Source organism: Dromiciops gliroides, chromosome 1 (genome assembly GCF_019393635.1).
Source record: "Dromiciops gliroides isolate mDroGli1 chromosome 1, mDroGli1.pri, whole genome shotgun sequence".
NCBI classification, from domain to species: domain Eukaryota; kingdom Metazoa; phylum Chordata; class Mammalia; order Microbiotheria; family Microbiotheriidae; genus Dromiciops; species Dromiciops gliroides.
This window is the reverse complement of record NC_057861.1, coordinates 751,075,755-751,099,623: the sequence shown is the minus strand read 5'-3', so window position 1 is coordinate 751,099,623 and position 23,869 is coordinate 751,075,755. Positions and strand designations below refer to the sequence as shown.

The window sequence follows — 23,869 nt, the reverse complement described above, 5'->3', positions numbered from 1 at the left end:
CAGGTACTCCCGACTCCAGGGCCAGTGCTCTATCCACTGCACTACCTAGCTGCCCCTGCCCCAGATTCTTTTAAGGTAGGGACCAGGTGCTACTTCTTACACAAGACCTTTCTTGATCCCCCTCCTCCCTCCATCTTGCCACTATTTCACATGAATTCTACATATTTTGCATCTGTGCCATCTGTCCCCAGTAGAATCTAAGTTTCTTGAGGAGATAGAGAGTGCCAGCACTCTACCCATTCTGCCTTCATGTCCTTGGCACTGAGTGCAGCCCTGTCTATATAATAGGCATCTGCTTAATGGCCAATGAATTGAAGGAATACCCATTCTATGTTTCCTTGCAAATATATGCTAAAGGATTGATGGAAAATATGACCATATGAACTATCAATATAATAATGGTATTTGTAATTCTGGGTTCAGATCCTAAATATTATCCTGGTACCCAGAAAATGATTATTATGATTATTATTATTAATCAATAATAACAATAACAACAACAGCAACAATAATAAAGCAGCTAGAAAGAGGCCTTTAGTGCATTGGGGAAAAGAATATGGGGGATTTTCATCCAGATGTGGACATGAGTTATTCAGGATAAGAAGGATTGGGTGCAAGTTATATCAGTGGAAGGAACCCTTATAATATTGCGGTCATGGAACCTTTGGAAAGTGGTGTACATGTTGAAAGGGGGAAGAGAAACACATGGGTCCTCCATCCAAGTTATTTAAAAGCTAGAAAAAAGTTTTGTTTTGTTTTTAATCTAGAATTTCCTAGATTTCTTGGAGACTAGAAAGCTCATCTAGAAAATGGGTTTTGGAGATTTGCTAATGAGACAAATACGCGAGGGACAGGAAAATGACAATAAATGTTGATTAACTGTCTAGTGTGAAGAGGCACGGGACCAGACAATGGGAGAAATGCAAGGTTGAAATAAGGCCCAATTCTTGCATTCCAGGAGCTTGATTTGCCTCATAGAACCTCTTAGTTGGGAAGGGTCTCAGCAGTCTTCTAGTTTAGCCCATTTCCAAATGAATCTTTTTGTCATTTGGTTAGCCAGGGTCTGGTAGAAGAGGGCTAGTAATGAACAACTAAATATCTCATTAGTATTGACATACTAATTAATTTCAAAATTTAGACTAAACAGGGAACTAACACATATCTATAACACCAAAGGTCATTCCCCAATAGACATATGGATCAGGGATAGGAAATGACAATTTTCTAAAGAATTCCAGTCTATAAGTAACCACATGAAAATGGGCTCAAAGTCACAGATAACAAAATAAATGTAAACTATATCACCTCTGAGGTGTTAGCTGGCTAACTGGAAAAGACAATAATGACGAAATTGAGCCCAGTTCTCATTGGAGGGGACATGGGAAGATGGGAAAGTGGGTATGTTGTTGGAGCACACCTGTTATAGACAACAATTTGGAATCAGCTAAGGAAAATTGCTAAACGACCCATACCCTTTGATCCAGAAATCTCATACTGGGAATGGGGCAGCTAAGGCGGTACAGTGGAGAGAACACTGGGCTTGGAGTAAAAAAAAAAAAAACAAACAAAAAAAACCCAGCGTTCACAACAGGCTTCAAACACTCATTGGTTGAGTGACTTTGGACAAGTCACTTAAGTGCAATTTGTCTCATGTAAAATGGAAATAATAATAGCACCTGCCTCTCAGGACTATTATAAAGATCAAATAAGATAATATTTGGAAAGTTCTTGGCACAGTTTCCAGTACATATTAAATATTATGTAAATGCTAGTTTTCATCATCACCACCATCACCACCACCATCATCATCCCCAAATCACAGAAATATAGGTCCAGTAAAAGCCACAACAATTTGGAATAATTAAAAAAAGTAGGATATATGCTCATGAGTAGGACAGCTCAGTAAAATTCTATAGGTCATTTAATAATTTTTCTTGTATGGATCCCAAAAGAAATCTACAATAGTTGGAATCATTCCCAACTCCACTAACAATGCATTAGTATTCAATCTAAAAAATGATTCCTCAGTTTCCCAATTTACAAAATGGGGATAATAGCACCTACATTATCTACTTCATAAGTACCATAATGCACCTGGCAATGATTTGTAACTTGTAAGACGCTATACAAGTAAGTGCATTCACAGAGAATGTGGGGTTTGATGCAGGCAAAGGGTATGAGAAGAATATGACACAGAAGATGAAAGATGAGAGCATGAATCAGTATGATTCAGTATGATTCTGCATATAGGTCTAAGTTTAAGAAAACCAGATGCTTAACTGGAGCAATTCCTTGGCAGATTTATAGTTCCTAACGGTATGGTGTCAGAGAAGGAAGTCGGGGGAGGCCGAATGGTGTAGTAGGTGTCATATTCAAATCAGAAGACTTTGATTTAAATCTTAGCCCCACCACATGATACCTGTGCTATTTGGGGCACATTCAGGGCTTAACACAATGCTGGCACATAGGTGTTGTTCAGTTGTGTACAACTGTTTGTGAGCCCTTTGGGTATTTTCTTGGCAAAGCTGCTATAGTTATTTGCCGTTTTCTTCTCCAGCTCATCTTACAGATGAGGAAACTGGGGGAAACAGGGTGAAGTGACCTGCCCAGGGTCATACAGCTAGTAAGTGTCTGAAGTCAAATTTGAACTTGGGTCCTCCTGACCCCAGGCCCAGCTCTCTAACCACTATGCCACTTAACTGCTAGTAGATGCTTAATAAATGTTTCTTGATTAACTAAAACATGAATCTGGGCCTCAGTCTTCTCATCAGTAAAATGTGGGAGATGGACTAGATGACTTCTAAGGTTCCTTACAGCTCTAAATAGGTAATATTATGATTTGAGGATTCTTTGGGTGGGGGGGGGAGCTTAAGGATGAAAGAGCCCTCCTAGCTATGATCTAATCACAGGTTATGGCCCAATGAGAGAGGATATTGCTGACCTAGCCATTGAGATACTGTGACCAGGATTGTCCATAAACCATATTGAAAAGGAAAAGAGCTTAAACTTTATTAAATGTCCTGGAAGGGAAAAATGTGTATCTTCTAGATCCATTTAAGCCTTCTCTGGATATATAGCTCAAAGTGGGCTGTAAGTCCCATTTAAGTAACAGGAAACCATGTGAAGCCCAGTGTTGAAAACCCACTAAATAATTTGTCACTCAGAAGCTTTTTAAAATAAAATACTTTTTTTTCTCCTAAAATAACCACTTGATTTTATCTTTCAAACTCTTGGCTCTTTTGAACTAGATCTAAATATTCCACTTGTACAATCACATCAGAGAGGAAGTGGAAATCAGAACAATGGAAACAATCCCTTTCATGATCCATTATAAAATCTATTGTCCACACAATATGTTTCCTGAGGCCACCAATAAAGAGATTTCATCTGTTGAGGTGGTGAAGATGCAGCCTAGAATGGTGAAACAAGGATGGGACTTAGACCCAGAAAGACTAGACATGGAGACAAAATGATACAATCACCAGGACCTCTCCTAGCTCTATAATCCATGATAATTAACTACTCAGATATGCAATCTCAGGGTCATTTTTCACTCAAGTGCTCTAACCTATCAGTGATCAAGTCTTGTCAATTCTACCTCCACAAAATTTCTCCCATTCATTCACTTCTGTCAATTCTCACTATTCTAGACCCTTATCAACACTCTAGCTGAACTATTGTAATACCTTTCTTGCCTTCAACCTTTCTCCATTTAATTCTCTCTTTCAAAGAGCTACCAAATTATTATTCATAAAGCACAGATCTGATCATATCACTTCTCTCACTCAAAAACCTTTGGTGGCTCCCCGTTGCCTCTAGAAAAAGGGTCTGTAACCTTTCTTCTGTATCACGGACCCCTTTGGACTCTGGTAAAGCCTAAGGAACAATGCTTTTACATTCTCCTCAGTTTTTAAAAGCATTATTCCACAGGCTTTTGAAATACATATTTTTTGAAATGCATAGCTTTTGAAATACATAAAAGAAAATCTCTGGTAGCAACTAGCTCAGAGAGACCAAGGACCATTTCACTTGCATGTAATCTGGTGCTTGATACATAATAGATGCTCAATAAATATATTCTGGATTGAATTGAACAAAATAGCCCTATATGAGCATTAAATGGATGTTTTGGGCCTCACAATTTAGGCCAACTTCACTTTCACTGATCAGTAGGTGGAACAGAACCAAAGGCAAGTAGAACGTCTTAGGGCCATGCCAGGTAACCAGCTCTGTGGCTGGCTGAGGCTCCCAGCAATGGTTCCCTCATTGGACCCTCACAATCACTTTGATTGTAGAAAGTAATTGTGCTGTCTAGCTGTTTCATTTCATTCTCTTGGCTATTTTTAGTGCTTATCGCATGCCTCCTCTGCTTTGGCAGGGAGATACTTCATGTTAAATCAACTATTCGGCATTATTCTTTTATTTTATGGCTCAGATGAATCTCTTCATAACTTGTCATAAAAGTTAGGGCCCCACCAGTCAAGACTATTCAGTTACAATAACATCCTGAGCCAGAAATTGCATAGTGCTATAACATCAGGCTAGAAGGACCTCATCTTCATCAACACCAACATTTGTGGGAGCCATGGTTCTTGAAAATGTTCATCTCACATTTGGGGAACAACCCCAGATCCTGAGAATATAATTGACTTCACTATAGTAAGTGTGTACTTCCCTGGGGAGCTTTTGAATGGAACCCTTTTGATCTGGCACCCAAGATTTTCTGGAGGTCAGGGAGACTTTATCACATCATTGTGTCACATGCTAATAGAATATTCAAGTTAGTAGAGAATTCAGCTATATATACAATGACTGCAAAAATTCAAATAGAAAAACAAAAACAAAAACAAAAACACATCCCTGAAGTACAAGACTTTAAAATTGATCAGAAGTGAACACTGAGTAATAGGCATAATGGCCAAGGAAGAGTTTTCCACCTTCTAGGTAGGAAATGATGGATATGGAATATACCATGTGGATTGTTGGGTTTGGCTGCCATGTTGGTCAGTTTTGCTGAAATGCTTCTTTTTCCCACCTGTGTTAGAGGTAGGATGTTTTGTTGTGTTTCTTGAGTTGGGGCAGGAAGAGGGAAGTATTAGGAAATAAAGGTGGTGTAAAGTAAAAGATGCCAATAAAAAAATGAGGGTTTTTTTTTTAAGAGAAAGACCTCAAAGAAATCAGTTCTAGAGTATACTTAACAAAATGTCATCTAGCCTCAGCTTCAAATTCTCCAGTGACACAGAGATCACTACCTCCTGAGACCATTCTATTTTAAGACAATTTGAAACATTAAGAGATTCTTCCTTGTGCTTATCAACAATTCCCCTTTCTATAACTTCTACCTATTGGTCCAGGCTCTGAGATGAATGACCCTGAAACTCTTCAAGATGCCCAAGTGCCTTCTGAATCATCAAAAATTAATTATGTTGCTTATAAGTTTACTTAATATTATATTTTATTGCATTTGATGATTGAAAAAAATGATCATCTATACAGAACATGGGTAGCGACCTTCCTAGAAGAACCACAATATTTTTTTCTGAGCCCTCAGATACTATTAAGACCATCTCTCTCCTGACCAAAAATCCACCTCTATAACATTGACCAACAAGTGCTCACCCAGGCTTTGCATGCAGCTCTCTGGTTGTAGAGAATCAATTGCCATCTGAGGTATCCCAGTCCACTTTGGGACAGCTGGAATTGTTTAGAATTTTGTTCCTTCAATCAAGCTTAAATTTGCTTATTTGCAGATTTTGAGATCAGGGACAGTCTCCCTTTTGTCTTTCTATCCTATGGGCTTACCTGATGTTTATATTGTTGTAGAATGGAAGTGAATTGAATCCCACCTTCCCTCCACCCCAGTGCTCCTAGTTGCCCATGGGGCTAAGCAGAACAGAACACATCTGGCATGATTTTTTTTAAAATCTAGCATTTATATAGAGAACTTTAGCCCTTTACAAGTATGTCCTCATTTTATCTTCACAGCTACTCTACTTTTACAATTGAAGAAAATGAGACACACAGAGATTAAAATGTGTGTCCAAGGTTACATATCAAGTAAAGTGCTTAAAGATGGATTTAAACTGACCCTAGTTACTGTGCTCTAACCACTGTACCACTCAGATGCCATTATATGACCCCTCTTCTACATGGCCAACTTTTCAACAATTAAACAGTTATCTCATCTACCCTATATCTGCTTTTATCCAAGATAAACATCTCTAGTTCCTTCAAAAGATCCTCATAAGCCATGAATTCTAGTTCCCTCACCATACTGGCTGATCTCCCATGTATTAATTAGTGCTTGGCTATGTCCTTCCTACAACGGAACCACGAGAAAAGAAGAATGGCAACTGGACAAGATCAACCCCCTCATTTTGTACACTATACATCTATTAAACATTCTAAGATCACATTAATTTCTTCCTTTTCTCCTCCTTTCCTCCGTGTGTCCTCCTTCACTTTTGCTTTATTTCCTTCTTTCTTTCCTTCCTTCCTTCTTTTTTTGGAGGGGAGTAGGAATAGTTATAATATAATGTTTATTTTTTTGTTGTTGCTTTTTATTATTATTCCTAGGAGTTTTCCTTTGGGGATCTCTTTCTGGAGGCAATTGGTGGATTCTTTCAATTTCTATTTTAGCTTCTGCTTCTAGAATTTCAGGGCAATTTTCCCTGAGAATATCTTGGAAGATGGTGTCTAAGCTCTTTCCTTGATCATGGTTTTCAGGTAGACCAGTAATTTTCAAATTATCTCTCCTGGACCTATTTTTCAGGTCAGCAGTTTTTCCCAGAAGATATTTCACATTGCCCTCTATTTTTTATTCATTTGGAATCACTTTATTGTGTCTTGGTTTCTCATAAAGTCACTAGCTTACATTTGTTCAATCCTAATTCTTAGGCAATTATTTTCATCAGAGAGCTTTTGTACCTCCTTTTCCATTTGGCCAATTTGACTTTTCAAGCTGTTGACTTTTTTCTCATATCTTTCCTGCATCACATTCATTTCTCTTTCCATTTCTGCCTCTACTTCTCTAACTTTATCTTCAAAGTCCTTTTTGATTGCCTCTGCAGCCTGAGACCAATTAATATTTTTCTTGGAAGCTTTAGATATAGGGGCCCTGACATTGACATCTTCCTCTGAGGGTGCACCTTAATCTTCCTTGTCACTGAGGAAACTTTCTATGTTCCTCACCTTTCTCTGTCTGCTTCATCTTGCCTTTCTTTTACTTGACTTTTAGCTCCTCAAAGTGGGGTACTGTTTCCAGGCTTTAGTATCCCAAGCTTCAGAAGTCCTAGGTGGCATGATTTAAGAAGAATCAGGTTCTTCACTTACCTGGCCTGTTTTCTGGTCTGTAGATGACCCCAGACCAACTTGCTAATCAACCAGCTTTGTGTGTTGTGGTTGTCAGTTCCTTTGAGCCTGTGCCCCTCCCCGACCTGGGCCACTGCTATTCAAGCTTACCTCCTGGTTCCCAGCAGGGGTGAAAAACCCAAGTTATGCCTCAGCATCAGCATAGACTTTTGTAGTCTCCCCCCTGCCAAGGGCTCAGCCCTCTCACCAGACTGTGAACTTAGTTCCAGATGACACTGGCACTTCAGCTGATTCAGAGGGACAGATCCTGGGACAGATCTGTGTCAGGGTGACTGTGGGGTTTGGCTCCACTCCTGCCTCAGCATAACAGCTCCCTCCTTCCAACTCTCCAAGCCTTTCTTGGTTAAAAGATGATTTCAGCACATTTTTCTGTGGGTTTTGCTGCTCCAGGCATTGTCCTATGGCATTATTTCAATGTTTTTTGGAGTGATTGTGTCATGAGTTCAAGAGCTCACCGCCTTTTCTCTGCCATGTTGGCTCCACCCTGGAAGTCTCTATAATATACTATTGATTCATATGAGCTCACAGTACATTGAAACCCCCAGATAATTTTCACACAAAATATTGCTGTCTGTCCAGTTCTCTCTTATCCTGTACTTTTACAGTTAATTTGTTGTACATCCAAAATGTAGAACTTTGCATATCAATTCACAAAGGGTCATCTTTTTGGAGTTGGCCCATTATTTTCATATGGCTTGGTCATTTTGAATCCCAATCCTGCTATCCAACGTATTAGCTATCCATCCCAGATGTTTGTCACATGGAAATTTGATTTGATAGATGGCCTCTATGTGTTCAGCCAAGTCTTTGTTGACCAGAACAGGGCAAAGGATGAAGGTTCCTGAGGAACTCCACTAGAAATATCTTTCCAGGATGATATCAATGCATTATTTATTACTCCTTTGGTTCAGTCATTTACAAGTTTTGAAAACATCTAGTTCGATTGTCCAGCCCCTATTTCTCCACCTTCTTCATGACAAAATTATTAAGGATTTTGTCAAGTGGATCAAAGCTCATAATATTTGGGAAAGGGCCACAGAAATTATCCAGTCCAATCCACTCACTTTACAGAAGAAGAAACTGAGGCTCACTAAAAGGAAGAGACTTTCCCAATGTCAATAACTTAGTAAGAACCCAAATCTTCTGATTCAAAATTCCCTGTTCTTTACTCTGGAATCATAAAATCAGCACAGTATATTGTCCTCTCTAGAAATTCACTGTCTAGGTTCATCAAATCTCTGGAATCCAGGAATACTCTATTGACCCTGTTGCTCTAGATCTACCAGTCTGGTCACCCAATTATAAAAGGAAATGAGACTAGTATGGTATGACCTGTTATAGCTTAGTTATCATGACTTTCCTTTGAAGTACTGTCAAAAGTCCAATAATTCATTATTATTATTATTATTATTATTTGCCAAGAATCAAACTCAAGCTTTCTATAATGTACTCTATTCAATAGAACCTACCATTTCCCCCCTTCAGGTAATCCAAGCATTTATTTGTCTCCATGTCCATGGGACCTCACCTACCCTCCCATATTTTTCCATAGTGTACTCATAAAAACTCTGCAAGCATTTGTAAAAATCTTGTCAATGTCCTGGAATATAGTTCTTCAGGTCTAATGATTTGAACTCACTAAGGGCAGCTTTCTCAAAATCCTGAATGCATCATAGACTATGCTTGAATTTTCCTTCCTCTATCAGCAATTTTCAGATGGAATGGTCACTTCCCACCAAGTTTGCCATTATTTCAATGTCAGTAACCAGGTCCTTCTTATAAGTGAGAATCAGGTGTGGAACAGAATTTCCCTTAGTTGAATCCTCCACCTTTTCGAGAATGAAATTTATCTTTAAGTTAACTTAAGAATGCATGAGCTGGGGCAGCTAGGTGGCGCAGTGGATAGAGCACCGGCCCTGGATTCAGGAGTACCTGAGTTCAAATTCGGCCTCAGACACTTAACACTTACTAGCTGTGTGACCCTGGGCAAGTCACTTAACCCCAATTGCCTCACTAAAAAAAAAAAAAAAAAAAAAAAAAAAAAAAAAAAAAAAAAAAAGAATGCACGAGCTGTTCTGCTTTTAACAACAACAACAACAACAAAACTCTAGCAAGAAGTTGGAATAACTCAAGTTCCTCATTAGGACTAGAACAGGCTTCTGTGCCAGGCTGGTGATCCCTTTCCCAAACTCCTCTTCTATTTCCATTGTTTTTTCTATCTAAGTGGCCTCTCATGACTTCTGGGTCTTTCCTCTCTTGATAGTCACCTCTAAACTGTCTAATATGTGTTCTCCTCTGAATTCTGGATTTACTCACCTGAGTATATTGTTGTAATGTACATGGCTGTCCCACTTCCCCTTTTATCCATTCTGTTGCCACTGAATAAAGAATACTGTTCTATGGCCATATTCTGGGCATTAGTCCTATTTCAACAAGTCTCTGTGGTTCTTATGACAATGAATTTGCCTCCATGCCTTTGGATCTCTAGCTTGCCTTCTCTATTACCCAGACTTTGTGCATTTGTTTCTAGCTGTCTGAAGCCCTGGGCTTTATTTTTATTTACTTAGATCATGTTCTTCTTGGAATGTGATCTCCTGTGAATTATTGGTCCTTTCCACTTCTTTTTTTCTTACATTGTATCTGTTTACTCCAAGAGATTTGGCTGAGTGGATACATGTGACTAATACTTCCCTTTCTCATTCCCTTTCATATTTGAGCTTTCTTGATAAAATTCACACAACTTCAGGAATATATATTTTTACCAAGACACATTGCATGCATTTTATCCCTGGACTCAATCACTTACATATTTTGAGTTGTGATCCAGAAAATAGCAGTCATACTGTTTTCTCCCTATCAGTCCCCACATTATTCCTCGATGTCAAGTTTGTATGAGTTCTGGAACTCATCATCTATTCCCTCCTTCTAGCTGGGTGGTCTTTAGTCTACTTGTATTACATCATCACTTTGGGTTTTCTTCTTCAGAATGAACCTTCCCCTAATGATTTTCATTATGCCCTCCACCCTATCCAATGCTACTGTTGGCCACCCTGCCCACTTAGTTCACAGATTCCTTCACAGAATTGTATGTTCTTGCTATGTTATTCTATATTACTCCATTGACCCTTTAATATAATCTATCCTTTGGCATAAATTATACTCTTTCCTTGTCCTATTCTAGACATATATCATCAATTTTCAGGGATATATGACATTAATTCCATTAATTTATTTGTAGTCAAAATTCTGGTCATCTTTCTCATCTCTTTCTTCCCCATAGGAACACTGACCTCTGCCCCTGGGACTCTGGTCTTTAAGAGGGGAACCTTTCATTTATCTTGCCTAGAAGACAAACTATCAAATACTTCTTAGCTATTCACATACCTTGCCATATAGCATTATACCTGGAACATATTAAGGCTTAATAAATTAATTTTTATTCATTCATTCATAAGAGAAGAATGGATATATTTACATAGTCATTTGATTAACCAGATTTCTAATTTCATCATATCATACAAGACATGTTTTTGTTTGGATTATATCAGAGCATTGAATATTATATTTGCTTTGTTTTTGTTTTTGTTTTTTTGGTGGGGCAATGAGGGTTAAGTGATTTGCCCAGGGCCACACAGCTAGTAAGTGTTAAGTGTCTGAGGCTGGATTTGAACTCAGGTCCTCCTGAATCCAGGGCCAGTGCTTTATCCACTGCCCCACCTAGCTGCCTGCATTGAATATTATATTATGGAAAATAATGGAAAGATCTGCTGCAGTACTGTTTTATCTAAAAATATTCTTATCTCTGCAGAGTTTCACAGTTATGCCCTCATTTCCCATGCCTGAAATGTTCTTCCTCTCTGTCACTTAGAATGTCAGTTCCCTTGTCAGTTCAAGGGTCATGTCTTACAAAATGCCACTTGTTAGTTCTCTCCCCCCATATGCATGCACACATATACACACATACATATTCACACATTTTATATTTATTTTGTATCTATTTTGGACAAGAAAATCTATTGCCCAGATTATAACATACAGTTGGAAAGACAACCTGGGGAGACTTTAAATCAATATGTCTTAATTTCTGTGATAAATAGCACAAATGGATAATGGGTGAGACCCAGAATTAAACAGAAGTTCAAACTAGATTGTCTTTGGGAAACCGAAAAATGCCTTTAATGACTCAAAACCTCAAAGACTTGTTTTTTAAAAATGTCATTATCCTATGGTATGGTTGTATGACTGTAAGTCATGGAACTTGACAAGCTCCAAAGAATTAAAAGTGGCCACGCCTCAGAGGACAATGGAGATGTGCATGATGGGAATGAGCTGCCTACAGCCTAGAACAAATAAGGCACTTCAAAAAAGCCTAGAGTAAAGGGTATAATCGAAAATGATGAAGAGGTGGTCACATGGTCAGAACAATGGTAGATAAGTGGACAGCCCCAATATTCTAGGCAGCCAGGCTAAACCAGGTTGAGGGTAATCATCAGACCCCAAATCCATTGGTAAGTTAGGTGGGTATCTACTCCAAGCACATGAAGACTTCCCCCAGCATTCCATTTCATGACTTCAATCCCACATTTTTCCCCCTTTCCTTTGGAGACTGACAAAAATCTAACATGCTATTTCAGCAATAGACTGTGAGAACCTAGAGAAAAGAGATTGTTCCATTCTTTTTAGCATAGTGTCTGGTTCAGAAGAGGCCAGTCAGTTACTGAATATTTATTAAGTACCTACTATATGCTAGACTCTACACTAAGTGCTGAGGAGACAGAAAGATAAAAGAGGAGCATAATAAATGCTTGCTGAATAAACATTAAATTTACCTCTGGTTTGGGACTAGTTCAGTCATTGCCAGGGGATGCTAAGATTCTTTCCTCAGCAACTTCCTTTAAGGAAATCCAGCTGTAATGCAAGAAGACACTAGGTTTTCTCAGTGGGCTGAGGAATATCGTGGCAGGCAGCTTCCCCACATATCTGATTAAATAAATACAGGAGAAACCAAAAGCTGGCAGTGACTAAGGATTACAGCCCTTTCTGTGCATATCTGAAGGCAATCTGAAGAAGAAACCTCTGCTCACTCTGGTAAAGTGTGGAAGTTCATTGGATCAAATTCTCACAGAACAAGTCTGACCCCAGTGCAAGGAATGGGAACGTGGGCTATAGTAACTCAAGAAAGGAGGGAAAACATTTTAACGAGGGCAAGATAAGGCCCAGACGTGTGGAAATATTTCTCTTTGAGGATATTCTTTGTACCAATTACTCTTCAAAGATATCGCATTAGCGTTTCTGGCATGGTTTGACGGTGAAATTAAAGGGTTCCCAATCTTTTTTTCCATCTGATGTGCTCAGAAATATTCTTCAAGCTGACATTTTTTTTTTAAGCTCGTCACACACATTTTTTAGCTTTGGCAAGGTACATAAACAATGATTCCTATTAAGTCAAGAATTCCAAAACATTTCACGATTCATCTTTTTTATGACATGACAAGCAATTAATTGGGTTTGCTGATCATTTCATGGTTTCCAACAATTGAGGATGGGGAGAAATCAAGCCAATATCTTTCTGGCCTGAGATTACACCTTCCAAGTTGGCTTCATTTCTCCGACTTATTGTAACTCCTTTTCTCTGAAGGATTAACAATGCCTTGAACTCTCCAACCCCTTCCAATTTCATGCTCCAAAATCGTTATTGTCCTGGTATGCTTCTGGTCCTGGCAAAAACATAGGCCAGGAGAGTTCAGGATAAGAATTCTCTACTAAAACGTTGAGACTGAACACCAGCAGAGGCTGTAACAGTCTTCCCCGGGTGGTACGCATCAGCAAAAGAGAAGAAAATCCAACTTCTTATCTTTCCTTTGCAAGTGTGGCTCCCCACTCGCCAATTCAAGAACGTAACTCAAATCAGTAATTACTTCCAGCCTTGCTCCAAAGGCTCTGGAATAAAAAGGTAAAAGGTATCCAGGAGGGCCAGGAGCAGCGGAAGACAGATTACATTCCAAGTGAACAAGCTGGAAAAGGTTCACTAGGAATGCCACCAATAGGCAGGCTTGGTATTTTGGTAAGACATTTCTTGCAGGAGTTCAAAGAACCCCCAAGATATTATCTAGTTCACCTCCAACATCCCAGGAGGGAAACAGATGGTCTATGGTCAGATAAGCCTCCTGAAATTAGGATGTGATTCGGAACCAAGTTCAGCTGAAATTCTGAATGCTTTGAGGTTGCTTTCTCTTCCCTCTGCATGTCCCAAGTCCCTTCCCCTTCCCCTGTCTGTACCACCCCTGGGCTCTGGCTCTCTTTGTACAGTTCCAGTTCTTAATCAATTTAGAGAATGCCCACCCCCTCTTGGTCAATTACTAACCGGCAGCATGAGAGGAGACCAGATGGTCCTTCCATTGATCTCGACACACTCTTTGGAGCTGCAGTCACTTTGTGAATTCCTGCAGAAACTCAAGCCCACAGGGAAAGTTTCATATACTAGCCTCTCTTCATTTCTTTGGGGGGGGGCGGGGAAATGAGGGTTAAGTGACTTTTCCAGAGTCACACAGCTAGTAAGTGTCAAGTGTCTGAGGCTGGATTTGAACTCAGGTCCTCCTGAATCCAGGGCTGGTGCTTTATCCACTGTACCACCTAGCTGACCCCTAGCCTCTCTTCATGAAATAGACACTTCTGCCCTACATAGAACTCTCTCTAAAGAGGCAGTGACATCAGTGATTCTCCAATTAAAACCAAACCAACAAGCACTCATTAAATGTCACCTATGTGCAAGGTGTTACTTAAAATGCTGGTAATACAAAGACAGAATTGGAGGAGTCTGTGTCCTCAGGAAATGTATTGTCAATTTAGGCCAAGCCAATATCATCAATGCAATATATCTGGGACTTGACTGGAGAATGCAAAGGCTGCCCCACCTGCAACACCTGCGCCACCACCCACTCCAGATGGGTCCTGGAGTCTCCCCCTTGAGAGAGATCAATACCTCTCTGGCAAGGCTAGAAAATGATGCAAGGACTGAGCTGGAAGCTGTTGGACTCATGGGATCATAGGATTAGAGCTGGATGGCATCCTTGATGTCATTTTGTCCAGGGATGTCAAACTCAGAGAGAAATAGGGGCCACTGAATCATATATAAAGCTCCCTATGAGTTCAAATTGACTTAGAATACCACACATATGCACACACAGAGAGCTTCATATATATATATATATATATATGTGTGTGTGTGTGTGTGTGTGTATGTATATGTATATGCATACACCCACATAATGCTATAATATATATGTAATTTCTATGTATAGTTATAATACATGTATAGTTTTATGGAAAAAATGGAGCATTGAGGAAATAATTACCAGTAATTTCTCCTTGGTAATTGAAAAGACATTTAGAAATCAGTTTCATCATTCATGCCATAAATGGATGACAGTGATGACCTGGTGTAATAGGATAAACATTATATATTATATATGTATCTATCTATATCTATATATGTATAGGAACATATACATGTGTGTGTATATATATACATATACATATATATATATATATATGTTATATATGAAATTCATGGACCAACACATTAAAATCAGATAGGAACTCCATTTTAATCTGGTTCAGGCCACATCTGGGGGTACTGTGATCCACATGCAGTCCACATGTCAGGTATTTGACCTCTGATATCACCCAATACTCCATTTTACAGGTAGGTACATTGAGCCCCAGACAGATTAAGGGGCACAGTCGTAGATATTAATATCATAAGACCAAGAGCTGAAAAGTATTTAGAGGTCAGCTGGGCCACATCCCTCACTGTGCAATTGAAGAAATGAAAGACCTGCTCAAGATCTCCCAGGTAAGAGTTGGGATGCAGTCACAGGTCCTTGCTATTCATCTGCTACATTGGGTGATCACTCCCAAGAGTCTAGGACACGAATGATGACATGGCTGTCTACCTCTACCCTCAAATGCAAAGGTAATTGCTTCTTCAACACTGCATAACAAACTTACTTTTGCCTCCCTTTCACTGAAGCTTGTCATAAACCCAAGGGTAGGGAATTGTAGTAGACAGCTCTGGCAGGATTGCCATTTTCCATCCTTCTGTAGGTTGCTTTTCTCTGGCTAGCCAAAGACCAGGCTAGGACTCAGGGGCTATTAATGGGAACAGAAATGGTGGCAGTATTGGTGAATGCAATGGGGGCCTTATAGTTCCTAGATGGGATGATAGAGTCTTCCAACAAAAAAGTGGGACAAAGCCCTGAGAAAATAGATATCTGGCATTTTCCTGTGATTCACAACCCCCTACAAAATAATCTATCTTCTGGTTACAGAGGGCATGGGCCTTCTTGACTGTCAAGACAATTCTCCCTATGGCATAATCAAACTACGTAAAATAGAAAAAATAGTCATTAAAACTAGGAATCTTACTATGGAGGGGGACACCCATTCTGAACCATGAACTCTTCTTTCTTCTTAAATATCCTTGAAAGCAAGGTGCCATTAAAACTTCACCATCTGAGAATTGGGAAATCCAGCCCTCTTCTCATGATGAGAGAAGTTAATTCCTAGGAATAGGATTTGGAGGGTGAAAGACCTTGAAAAATGATCTAGCCCAGAGGTACCAAACATGGTGGGGGGGGGGCATTGCATGTGGCCCTCAACATTCCCAAGTGTTATCCAAACCAGATTTGGGTGTATTTCCTATCTGATTGTAATGTGCTGAGGGATTAATTAAAAAAAGAAGAAGAAATGCATAAAATGCTGTTTTCCAAGTCAATATGTGGCACAAGGGACCCTTATGTAATTTCATGGCCCCCACTTCTACCTGAGCTTGACATCACTGATCTAGCCCAATTACCTCTTTTTGCAAATGAAGAAACTAAGACTCAGACAAGTTAAGTTACTTCCCCAAGTCACATTGCTAATAAGTAGCAGTGCCATGCTTCACTTCCAATCAGCAAAAGCTTGTGAAACACCCACTCTGTGCTAAGCCCTGTATGGAGACCAGGGCACCCAGAAACAAAACCAGATTTGCCCCTGAACTAAAAAAGCTTATGTTCTGCTAGAAAAAAATAAGAATATGCATAAAAATAAATAAAGGCAAAAGCACGATTTTCTGGGTTACCGGTGTGAATTCCATGGCCTCTCAATCAATCAACTCATTAGCACCATGGATTAAAATGTCTACTCTATGCCATGCACTATGCTCGGTGTTGGGGATGTAAAGCCAAAAAGGCAAAAGTGCCTGCCCTCAGGGAGATTACATTCCATTGGAGCTAATATCAGTTACACTTGCAAGCAGTTAAAAATATGTACAATGTAATTACAAGGCAGTAGCTCCAGAGGATATGAGGGAAGATTTCCTGTAGGAACAGAAGTTAGAAGGAAGCTGAGATTTTCAAGAGAAAGTAAGGAAGGAGTGCACTCCAGGCATCGGGGATCAATGGAGATGTTCAAAGGCATAGAGACAGAAGACACATTGTGTGTGAGGAACAGCAAGGTGGCCAGGACTCCCCTATCTGGAACCCTTTCTTTCTCATCTCACTTACTCTTCCTTAGAGCCCTCTGTTTACACAGCTCCAGTCTTCACAAGGATGCTGATGGGAAAAGCCAGGAGGACAAGGCACACGATGCAGGACAGTGGCAAGTGTTTGACCCTGGAGTCAAAGGACCTGGGTTCAAACCCCGCCTCCATCACATGAGCTGTGTGACTTTGGGCAAGTAAATCATGCCTCTAGAGCCAAATTTCCTCAAGTATAAAATGAAGGGATTAGACGAGGGGACCCTCATGGTCCCATGAGTAATAACTTCTCTGGATCTCAGTTTTCTCATAGGCAGGATGAATTTGATGGCCTCACTAGTCCTTTCCAGCTCTAGACACATGATCCTATGTGTGACCTTGGGTAAGTATTTTATTTTATTATTATTTTTTTTTTTGGTGAGGCAATTGGGGTTAAGTGACTTACCCAGGGTCACACAGCTAGTAAGTGTTAAGTGTCTGAGGCTGGATTTGAACTTATGACCTTCTGAATCCAGGTCCAGTGCTCTATCCACTGCACCACCTAGCTGCCCCATTGGGTAAGTATTTTAACCTGCTCATGCCTCCATTTCCTCACCTGTAAAATGAGGGGTTTGCACTGGATGGGCCTCCAAGCCAGCCCTTCTAGCTCTAAATTTACATTCGTGAATGACTTAACCTTTCTGTGCCTCAGTTTCCTCATCTGTATTACAAGGGCCTCTGAGGTCCTTTTAGCTCCAGAGCTATGAACCTTGATCCTCCTTGTTGCCTCCAACTCCCTCTTAATTATGCAGATGACGAAAGTGAGCTACTAGACAGCCTCTAAAGGCCCTTCAAACTCCAGATAGATGTCACTAAATGTGTTAGCTTTTATGTTTCTCAGTTTCCTCATCTCTATAATGAGGAGATTGGAATAGCTGTCTTCTCAGATTCCTTTCAGCTCTAAATCTATGATTCTATAAAGGAAGGAGGAATTGTGGAGGCTGGGTGCAAGCATTCCCAGGGACTTCATCACCGGCCTGACCACCACCTCTGCAGTCTGACCCTGACCGGACCAGCTACTCCCATCTCCCAGGTCCAGGGAGAGAAGCCCCCGAACTCCAGTAAATCCAGGACTCCACAGGCCCCTGCTGTATCCCCATCCTTCGGGCAGAGACAAGAGAAGTTTTCTTTCATTTCCGATTCTTCACTGGCCCCTCGGCCTGCTGGCCTCCCTGCTGGGTTATGGCTCACCCTAGTAGGTTTATGGTCCTCACTGCTGGCCCCCTTCCTGGCTTCTTTATCCCCTGCTTCCTGCTCCACGGCATGATGTCAGAAAACAGTGGTCAGGGCGGCGGTGACATGAGTTATTAGCATCAGTGCTACAGAAGACCACAGGGGCTTGGCTGCCCAGAGGCTCTGCCCAGACCCCCTCTGGAATTGTAGCAGCTACATGCAAACTCACTTTACCACCTCCTGTCCCCCCCCCCCCTTCAGGCTCCTGGGAGCAGAGCTCTAGCCTCACTCTCCAGGTGGTGGGGGTTGGGATGGAAGGAGGCCTTTGCAGGCAAATTTCTCAGTCAGGCCCTAGTGGTGATAAAAGATGAAAAGGGAGCCCAGGGGACACAGAGGAGCTGGCCCTCATCCTGGGCCCCACAGTCAGGCTTCCAGAGCCCGCTGCCTGATGCTAGGCCTAGCCAACTGCCTCCCTTTCTTTCACAACTGATTAAAAGAAAGAAAAGGGGGGGGGAATCCCCATTTCCTGAAGTTCAATACATGTTGTGTGTTCAGATTTCTCCAAGTTCATGAACTGCTGTGAAATTTAAGACAGCCTTGCTTTCCCACTGTATTCCAACTTTTTAATTCCTCCCTTCCCCCCATTCCTAAGAAGTCAGGGGAGATAAGGAGAATTTATGCCATTTGAAAGAAACTCGGCTTCCCATAGATCTCCAAACAAAAGGGCACCAAGACACAGAATAAAAGAGAATAACCAGGATATAGGCTAGTAATCCACTGTGTGGGTGTGTGAGTTTAGGACGCTTTTGCCACATCAGCCAATTGGAACAGGGTCCATGGCCAAGTGTCTGCTCATGGGAGCCCCTTGGCTACTCTTGGTATTTGGACAACACCAGCTCCCCTTGGTCACAGCCTTTGAGGTAGGTCAATAGTACGAGCCAAAGGGAGAGAATTTATTGCTGCAAACATACACACCAAAAGGTCTGGAGCCTCAGAGTCGAGTGGGCAGTAAGTGAATTCGGTCTTATTGGAGAAATGCAGGCTGAGAGAAACAGGGGGAAGGGTCTAATGTGCAGGAAAAGATCTACAGTGAGGACTTATAATCGGCATTGTACAGTGGAAAATACTGGTTCTGGGGTCAGAAGCTATGGGTTCATATCCTGCCTTTGTTACTGGCTCCCCAGTGACCTGCACACATTAACCACACTTTGTTGGGCCTCAGGTCCTCTCCTATACAATGAGGAGACTAAACTGAGGTCCTTTTGAGTTCTAGATCCTATGCTCATTCAGCTCTCATTACCTTCTTTCTGCAACCCTGGGAGGAAAAACAAAATGGTGTCTTGTCCTATGCAGAGGAATGCAGCATTGTGGATGGAGATAGTGCTTGTCCTGGAGTCAAGAAGACCTGATTTCAAACCTCACCTGACATTCACTAGCCAGTCAATCCTGGACATGTCACTTGACCCCTGTTTGCCTCAGTTTCTTCATCTGCAAAATGGGGACACCCAACTCGCAAGGTTGTTGTCAATGTCTGTTTGTCTTTATTGTTGCTGTTGTTTTTCTCTCATGAGCATATTTCATTTGGGTAGAGAATTCCCAGTAAGTTAATTAATTCCCTTTGCAAATACAGATTGGCAGCTGACCTGAAACATATGGTCTTAATTTTAGTCTGCCACTTCAGACTAGACCAGTCAGGCTGCATGGTAAAGGGAACTTAGGGACAACTCCTTGAGGAGTTGGCTAGACCTGGGTTCAAGACTTGTCTCTTGCCCATTCTCCTATGTGACTGTGCTTGAGTCACTGCCCTACTCAGGGACCCCAGGCCACTCTAAGACAGTTGTGTGTCAGAGCTGTCATTGATGTGCCTTAGTTAACAAAGTCTCTTCACCAGAAAATCTCAACACCAATGAAATCAGTCTGCTATTATGAAAGGGGAAATTACACAGAACTTAAAGGATTTTTAGATTCTTGCCTCTCTCTTTATCTGTTTTCTGGGATTCTCTATTGCTCAGGATCTGTCAACAAAAATATCATGGAACTTACATTGACCTCAGAAGTAAAACTAATATCCATAGTCTAGGCTAGCCAAGTCAGAGCTGACTTTTTCAATAATGCCTGACATGTTGGCGGGTGCATTTTACCTGTAGGATATTCACATCTGTGTAATAATGGGCTGTGTGATAATGAGTGTTCACCGTATCCAGTGGATCTGCCCTTAGACAAGGGGATCTGCAACTTCCTCATCCAGATGCTGATTACAGACCATTCCTCCACAAGGATAAAGCATACCTGTCATAAAGCACTGCTGGCCCAATGAAATACACCACCAATGCTGTGGGAAAGTGCTCAGTTTCCTTGCAGCAGCCACAGCTGGTGTGTACCCCTGGAGTGATTCATTCCATCACCCACACCAACAAGTCAGCAGACAGCCCATCTGACGTGGAACACATCTTCAACCTTTCACATGCTCCGGGCTCGGGCTGTGATTTAATATTCTTCACTCAGGGAGCCACAGTTTCTCCGCTGAAAAAAGGTTAATTCCTACATAGCTCTGCAGTCCAATGTGAGATACTGTTACACTTCTAGGAAATCAGAATGTCTTTTAAATCCTGCTTCAAGTATCCACACATTCCATGCTAAGCTGCAATGCTTAATTTAATATCTGAATGGCAGTCATCGGGATTTGAAACAATCGAGTCCACAGCCGCAGGGGCATCAGAGAAGAATTCAGAAGGTGATATAATAGGTTTGAGAGATGATGAGTGTACATTTGAGAGGAGGCAGGGAAAGGAAGAACACACACACACACACACACACACACACACACACACACACACACACACCAAAGTAAGGAACACTTAACCACATTTGCCAGAACCTAATGCAGACACTGTGGAACACCCTCCAGGCATTCTTGTCTATCAAGAAAAAGAATGGATTCTACAGAAATTATGGGGTGGGGGTTGGAGCACAAATGTTTCAATATAGCAGGAAAGTCAAAGGAAGAAAAAGAAGAAGAAGAAGAGGAAGAAGAAGAAGAAGAAGAAGAAGAAGAAGAAGAAGTCGATGACGATGACAAGTGAGGCAATGATGGTGTTTTCACAATGATTATGACGACATTTCTTTTTATTGTTGTTTGTTGTTTTGTTTTGTTTTGTTTTTGTGGGGCAATGAGGATTAAGTGACTTGCCCAGGGTCACACAGTGAGGCCGGATTTGAACTCAAGTCCTTTTGAATCCAGGGCTGGTGCTTTATCCACTGCAACACCTAGCTGCCCCAATAATGACAACATTTCAATCCAGGGCAACATAGAAACTGGAAAAAATATGGAAACCTGGATTTATTTCCTTTCCAAATTTTAGCGCTTGGAATTTAGTAATCTACCAATCAATCAATAGCATTTATTGAGTAATTACTTTGCTCCAGACACTATGGGAATACAAAACTGTGGGGATACAAAGAGAGGCAAAAGACATCCCCTATCCTCAAGAAGCTCACCATCTAATGGGGGAGAGAACAAGCAAATGAATATGGACTAACAAGCTTTGTTGCTGTTATTGTTAAATAACAGGATAAATCAGAAATAATTGACAGAGGGAAGGCACTAGAATTGAAAGGGGCTGGGAAAAGCTTCCTATAGAAGATGAGGTTTTAGTTGTGACTTAAAGGAAGCCAGAGAAGACAGGAGACAGAGATGAAGAGAAAGAGCGTTCTAGGACTGGGGGACAGCCAGAGAAAATGGCCAGTCAGCTAATGGGGCATCTTATTTCTCTAACAGCCAGGAGGCCAATGCCACTGGATCAAAGAATATCTGGCAGAGATCAAAGTGTAAGAAGACTGAAAGGCAGGAGAGAGCTGGGTAGCTGAAGAACTTTGAAAGTCAAGCAGAGCATTTTGTATTTGATCCTGGAGGCAAATGGGAACTGCTGGAGTTTATTGAATGGGGGGAAGTTGACATAGTCAGACCTGAGTTTTAGGAAAATTGTGTTTGTGGCTGAATGGAGGATGGATTGGAGGGGAGGAGACTTGAATCAGGCAAACCCACCAAGAGCTACTGCAATAATCCAAGGGGAAGGTGATGATAGCCTGAAGGAGAGTGGTGGTAGTGTCAGAGGAGAGAAGGGGGCACATTCAAGAGATGCTGCAGATGGGAGCTTGCTGGACCTTGGCAATATATTGGAGGGGGGTGGTGTCCAGGATGACTCTTAGGTGGAGAGCCTGGGGCATTGGAAGGAGGGTGTTGGCCTCTGCAGCAATAGAGAAGATAGAAGGGGGCAGGGTTTAGGGCAAATGAGTTCTGTTTTGGACATGTTTAATTTAAAATATATTGTACATCTTATCTAACAGGCAACTGGAGATGCAAGATTGGAGGTCAGCAGACAAGTTAGGGCAGGATAAGTAGATTTGAGAATCATCCTAGAGATGTCAATGAAATCCGTGGGAGCTGATGAGATCACCAAGTGAAGCACTGCAGAGGGAAAAGAGAAGAGGGCCTAGGATGGAATCCTGGGGCATATCTTTACCTAGAGGGTGTGATCTGGATGAGGATCCAGCAAAGTGGGCTGGGAAGGAAGGGTCAGACAGGAGGAGAACCAGGAGAGATGGGTGCCCTAAACACCTAGAGAAGAGAGGATCAAGGAGGAAAGAATGATCAACAGTATTCAAAACTGCAGAGAGGTTAAGGAGAAAGAGGACTGGGAAAAGGCCATTGGATTTGAAAATTAGCAGGTCATTGGTAACTTTGGAGAGAACAGTTCTAATGGAATGATAAGGTCAGGGGTCAGCTAGGTAGTAGAGTGGATAAAGTACCGGCCCTGGATTGAGGAGGACCTGAGTTCAAATCTGGCCTCAGACACTTGACACTTACTAGCTGTGTGACCCTGGTCAAGTCACTTAACCCTCATTGCCCTAAAAAAAAATGATAAGGTCAGAAGCCAAAATATAAGGGATAAGGAAGAGATTGAAGAGAAGAGAAAATGGAGGCACCGAGTGTTGTCAGACTTTTCTAGGAGTTTAACTACAAAGAGCAGAGGAGATATGTAGTAGAATAGAAGGATCAAATGAGGGTTTTTTTATAAGGATGCAGTGACAGAATTTTCTATACCTTCATGTGTAGGAGTGGAGGTTTCAATGGGAATGACCCAAGGCTGAGGTTTGGTTGGGTCTTATTGGTGATAATACGGGGATTGAGATTCAAGAAAGGATTACTGTGTAGTTGAATTGGTTCACCAAAGGGTCAAGATGGGGAAAAGAGGAGAGATTGGCTTGTGCGAGGTCTGGGAGGGAATGGAGGGGTCAAGGGATTGGAGCTCACAGTGTGGATGAAGATAAGGACTGTTAAGAGAACCCAGAGGTAGAGATGAAAAGCTAACATAATTATGGTGCTTAGTTCAAAAACATGGTACAAGCCCCCTTAAGTGCCTTGAAATCATTTGCCAACATTAAAATATACTCTTTGTTTTCAGTAAGATCATTTGGCAGCATGAGATTCAGGACCTCTTCTCCCTACACATTCTCACACCTGATACCTCTCAGGGATGACACATGTGTCTTTCTCTGCTACTGGAAGATTCTTCAGCAAATCTCTTAACTTCTCTCAACCCCTTTCCTCATCTACAAGATGAAGAGGTTGGACTCATGACCTCTAAGGTTCTTTCTAGCTCTCAATCTAGGATTCTGTGGCTATGACCTCCAAGCTCCCCACCATCCTTGCACCTACACACCTGGAGGCACCAGCTGCATTGCTCTGAATGGACAATTAGTGAT

At 41.3% G+C, this 23,869-nt stretch overlaps 1 protein-coding gene across 8 annotated transcripts in view; it reads right to left on the bottom strand.

Moving 5' to 3' along the window:
- The window catches only part of ERC2 (ELKS/RAB6-interacting/CAST family member 2), a 1,007,143-nt gene that overhangs the window by 70,469 nt on the left and 912,805 nt on the right, over window positions 1–23,869 (bottom strand). The gene's annotated exons all lie outside the window — the stretch shown is intronic.